A 5829-nucleotide genomic window follows, 5' to 3' on the forward strand; every position below is an offset into this window, starting at 1 on the left:
ACTTGACATAATGGGTGCTACATAGGTAAGCAAGTTTACTCATTTGAGAAGCGGTCCAATTGCTTTTAAGTGACTTTGCAGATTATCCCAGTACAGTGGTTTTGACCCTAGGTTCCTTCTGGTCTTTTGTTTCAGACAAACGTGCATGTTAAACCTCCACGAGGTAAGCCTTGCTTATGAGCGTTCGCTTTACTACTTCACGCTTCTAGTGGCACAAGGTCATAATTACAACGTTATTGCAATTTGGTATTTCAGATTTCATCCCGTTAGGACCATCGGTTTACGCAAGACATAAACTGCCTATTGAAGGTATGAACTATCAACATGTTCTGACTACATCACAATAAAATAACCTGAAAATACTCATATAAATCACACTTTTTGTTGTTAATAGAGCTTTTTTTGAGCCTCCATTTGGACAGACAAAATAAAATTACTTTATTTATTTTTTCTCATTTCAGAATTTCCCCCGAGGAAGGAACTAGCATGTTCCGAAATGCATTGGGCTTCAGTATCCATGAATATATAAATTTGTAAATTTGCAAATGTAGTGTCTTTGTTGGAGTACATGAACACTGTCATTCTTTACAAACTATTGAGTTTGATGTCATTAGATACAATTGTATGTGATATTATGTAACTATGGACAGTAAAGATTTTCAATAAGGTAATGAATGAAAGATTTGCAGATTCACGTCTAAAATCGTGGTGGTTACACACCTTTGAACAGTGCGCAGCAAACACAAGCCTCCACACTTGTGATCTATTCAGCACCATGGTGACACTAGCACCTGTGTCCCTGACTGACAAAGCCTGTTTGCCATTTATTACAGGCTGCTGTTTGTATTTGCCCAGATTACTAGGGCTCACTAGGAATGACATATCAATGTCTCCATCAGAAATCAGCAATGCATGAGTGGGTACTCTGACTAGACCAGAGTCCACTTCAGAACCCAGGGTCAACCCTACTACACCCTTATTCTGATTACCACCTCCACCAGTAGCTGGACTAGGGGGAACAGTTGCCTTAGGGGCAGGAGTGGTGGTGGTTTGGTCTTTGGACTTGTTACAGTCAGAAGTCCAGTGCCCTTTCTGTGTACAGAATTTGCACCAGGGCTTCTTTTGGCCTTTTCCTTTGTTCGACTGTGACTTCCCACCAGATGTAGATTTTTGGGGCGCTTGTGAAGACTTCTGGTCTTTTGACTTATCCCCACCTTTCTAAGAGCCCTTAGAATCCTGCTTCTTAGTGTCACCCCCTTGGTTCTGGGTGTTTTGCCTCCCTCACCCTGGTTCTGACCCATTTGTCTGCCTCCTTTCCCAATTCTTGGGGAGAGGTCAGATCAGAGTCTACCAAGTATTGATGCAACAACTGGTTTTGGCAATTATTAATGATCTGTTCTCTCATCATAAGATTATACAATCCCTTAAAATCAGTAACTCTACTACCAACCAGCCAACCCTCCAGAGCCTTGGTTGCACAATCTACAAAGTCAGTCCAGTCCTGAGTCTGTGCTTTCTGGGTGTCTCTGAACTTCAACCTGTACTGTTCAGTGGTTAAGCCAAACCCATCTATCAGTGCACTCTTCAGGACTTCATAATCATCAGCATCCTCTTCTCTAACATTGAGGAGCTTGTCTCTACCTTTATCAGAAAAGGAGAGCCACAAGATTGCTACCCACTGTTTCTGGGGGACCTGTTGTACTCTACAGGCCCTCTCCATAGCAGTTATCCATTTGTGGATATCATCCCCACTCTGGTAGGGAGGAACAACCTTGGACAGGTTCCTATGGTCTGGAATGTAATCTCTGCCTCTAGGGACACTGTTGCTGCTACCAGGGGGTTCTAACCCCTCTTTTCTAGAAGCTCTCTGGAGCTCAAAGGCTTCTTTGTCTAATGCCAACTGCTTGGCTCTGAGGGCTACTCTTGCTTTCTCATACTTTCAGAGGAGGTCTCTCTTCTATTAAAGTAGGAGTTCCTCTGCTGGACAGATTCTCTGCCAGAGTGATATGAGTGGTCAGATTCCCTTGAAGGGTACCTAGGCCTCTCTTCCACTCTGTGAGCTCTCTTATGGAGAATTCCTCTGGCCTTTTCAGATCCCTATGGATCTGGCCCTTCAATCACAGAGTCCAGGTCATCTTGATTTTCATCATCTGACCCAGAGACTATGGCTGACCCACCCCCTGATTCAGATCCCTTAGCGCCTAGAGCTAATCTAAGATCATCTGTGGTCAACAGATCTATCAGGTATAGTGTGGAGGGACTCTGTCCTATCCTCAGGTGCCTTGCAGCACACATGGCTTTCAAGTCAAAGAAAGTCATGTCCTTATACTGAGGTTGGGTGGACCCACTGGCTCCAGCACTTAAGGACGTTCTAGTGTTGTGCAGTGTTGTACTACCTACACTAGTTTGTGGCCTACTGATCCTAGCTTGAGCTGTAGCAAGGGTGTGCTATCCCTTTACAAACAGCTCTAAGTTCAGTAGAACTTGTTGATACTAAGCTTGACTTTATATGTACCTTGAGTACCTTTAGTGGTTTTCAGTTAGTAATTCAAATAGAGATATTCTGGTAAAACAATGGCAAGCTGGAATCCCACCGCTGCCACCAATGTGAGAAGTTGGCCTGGCATATGCTGGTCACTAGTTATTGTGGCCACCTTGCACCAGTCCAATTCGACTCTTATGGTAGATAGGTTTAAGATAACCTTTTAAAGAAAGCTATTCTAGTGGTAGCTGTGGAGAGCAGCCTTCAGGCTAAGTCTCTGAGGAATGTAAAGCAGCTTGTTTTACCTTATAATCTCTTGAATTACCAAATGAAAGGACACCACACAGGTATATATATAGAATATATATGTATTTATTTCTAGACACACTCTACTAATCTCTTTATGAGATTAGAAGTCAGGAACATATGCACAAATCAATGTTTCACAACAAATTAAGCACTTATATGGCTGGGGCCTTAGGGGTGTACCAGACCATATACTAAAAAAGAGGTATAATGATATTGACTTGCAAAGGGAGAAGGCCTAAGGTCTTCAGAAGCGCTGGGGCCTCACTAATCCACCCAAGGCAGGTAAGTAAAGGACCCACGGAAGACTCATGCAGTGTGATAACACAGCCGCGGATCCCAATAGACTTCAATGGAGCAAGTCGCAGTTGGAATTTTAAAGTTCTAGGGTACTTCTGGGGAGTCTACAAGCAAGTCACTTACAGGGTAAGTAGTTCGAGAGCCAATACACACAGGAGCACCGGAGTGCACGAGTTACCTCACCCAGGGAAGCCAGGTGCATAGGTGTCTTTTTGTGTCAGGTCGTGGCGTTGTTTTCAATGGGAGCCAAAGAAGACTTGCTACTTGTGAAGACGGAAGAAGTGTCCGGTGGAATCCAAGGCTGGATTCTGAAGAAGGAAGACCTGAAAGCATAAGGGACAAAGTTCACAGTCACTTGCCAGTGACCCGGGCCAGGAAGATGGATGCCCACGGTAGTCGGGTGATTCCAGGTGATTCACAGGTGTCTTGACTCTTCAGCCACGAGGTCCAGGAGGCGTCGACGATGACCTGGAGCTGGATTCGGATTGTTCCTCAAAGTCTGCAGTTTACTAAAGTATTGGCAACCGGATTGGAGCCAACAAGCCTTGGCAACAGCAAGTCTTTTGGAATGTGAAGAAAGTTAGCGGTGCAGACCAGCAAGGTCTGCTGGACTCACCCAGCAAGGGTAAGTCAGGGCAGGCCTAGAGCAACCAGAGGAGTCCTTTGGTTTGATGAGAAAGTCTTCAGGGGACCCACAAGCCAATGGGCAAGGGATCGCGTAGACGCCTCAGGAGGATTCACTTTGCAGGAGCCCACGGTCACTCAGGACAGGGTAGGCCTCTGATCTTCAGTGAAAATCCTGCTGGATGCTTGGACCATACATGGGCCAATGCACAAGTTCATAGAATGTCGTGAAGGGATTGCACTTGAAAATAGTGCACGGTACCCGGGTATTGCTGTTCCTTGTCACTTGTTTGGTCCACTCACCTCAGCTCTGCTGGGGATTCATGATGGCCATCGAGAGGTCAGGAAATCCACTTCTGGGGCTGCAGGGACTTCGGACTCCATCGGGAGTGGGAAAGTTTGCAACCTTTGATTCAAAGTTTTGGTGCCTGCCTTGTAGGGGAGTCACTCCTTGACTCCAAGGGAGATTCTTTAGTCATCCAAAGGCAGTGGAATGTCAAAGGTCCAGGATTCTTCTTGTAGAGTATCATCCAGAGATATCGAGTTTGCAATGACAAGGGTTCCCTATCTTATACTAAAAGAAAGGGAGGGACTAGCTCTATGACCACTCCTCTGGGAGTGTCAGGGGAGTGGGTGGTTACACCCACTTCCCTTTGTCCAGTTTCATGCCAGAGCAGGGGCAGGTAGCCCCTGGACCGGTTTGAGCTGGCATATGTACAGAGGAGCCTACTGCTCCCCCAGTGCAGGACTTCAAAGCACTCAAGGAGGGCACCCATCCAGCCCCAATACACCAAAACCTGCCTGGAAGGTGGTGACACCTCCCTGTGACAGGATGCCTATTGTTGGGCCTCCTCCACTGCGAGTTTCGGTCAGCAGCAGAAGGGCAGCCCAGTGTCTGTGCTGGTGGCATACATTGTTGCAGGGATTCTGCTCATACACAGAACTATGCGCAGGAAACCCGGACCTCAGTGAATTGTGGTGTCCCAAAAACTCACCTCAGAACCCAGAACCCCTATCTGACCAGCATCAGTGTCCCATTCGTTATCCGTATTCTATCGGAGGTCCCAATGTATAGACAACCCAGAACAAGCGACTTAGAGTACTCTCAGGAATGGTGGGAATCAGAAATACCTGTTCGTTATTATTTTCAAATCAATCCACAACAAGAGTAATCAGAGACACGATAAAGTTTGAAACGTTTATTTTGTAAACTATGTGTCCTAAGATGAAGTACATTGGCTAACATAAGCAGACAAATGATTAGAATTAAAACCATCAGCATTGTTACAATACCATAGAAAATGAAAGGAGAGATCATATTACAAATGACAGTGGTATACAGCCACCTTCCTTTCGCTAGTAAACTAATATTATTAGACTAATAGAAGGTCTCTAGGTTTGAATGGGGAACCCCATACCGTAAAGATCAGCTTAGTTGAATCACATCACAGGATCAGCTTTGCTCTGCTCCTGGGAAAGCTCTTCTCCAGAAAGTGTGTGTAAGGCATGCAGACTGCAATATTAAAGGCTCTCGACTTTTAGGTATTTGCAGCTGTGTGCGTGTTATGGCTAAATAGTGGGCCGATCAACCTGAACTCAAAAACATGCATTGTCTGGCGACCCAAACTGTTTCTTTACACAATGTTCATACCAAGGTCGCAGCGCACGTCTAGGGATGTGAACAACAGACAGTTTTCATGTGAAGAAAAGGCGAGCAAGCAATTTTCAAAAATTAACATGTATCTGCAGTGTCGTGTGCAAAAGCAGCAAAAGTGGCAAGATGGTTTTCTACATCTAACGCGCTTATGCTAACATAGCAATGTATGTATCTAAATCGCAGCCCACACTACACCCCCCCTTGATCGGACCACTAGTAAATAGGGATACAATCAAGTGCCACAGAGTTCAAGTACGACAGAACAGAACTAAGAGCACGAATTGGAAATCCATATAAGTGGCAGTGAAGGTTCGAAGAAGAAGAGTAGAAAAAAAACAATAAAAGGAAAAAAAGTTGAATCGAAAAATTAATGGCAAGGCTCAGAGAGCCCGAAATGTCGAATCAAAAACCCCCAAAAAAAGAAAATGTGTGTTCGAAGGAAAGTTGGACGACATCCAAG

The 5829-nt window shown here is 45.1% G+C and overlaps 1 protein-coding gene across 2 annotated transcripts in view; it reads right to left on the reverse strand.

Moving 5' to 3' along the window:
• Positions 1-5829, reverse strand: part of LOC146804999 (arylsulfatase H-like) — a 641615-nt gene that overhangs the window by 258160 nt on the left and 377626 nt on the right. The window lies entirely within an intron of this gene.

The sequence above is a fragment of the Triturus cristatus genome, chromosome 8 (genome assembly GCF_964204655.1).
Source record: "Triturus cristatus chromosome 8, aTriCri1.1, whole genome shotgun sequence".
Taxonomy (NCBI): Eukaryota; Metazoa; Chordata; class Amphibia; order Caudata; family Salamandridae; genus Triturus; species Triturus cristatus.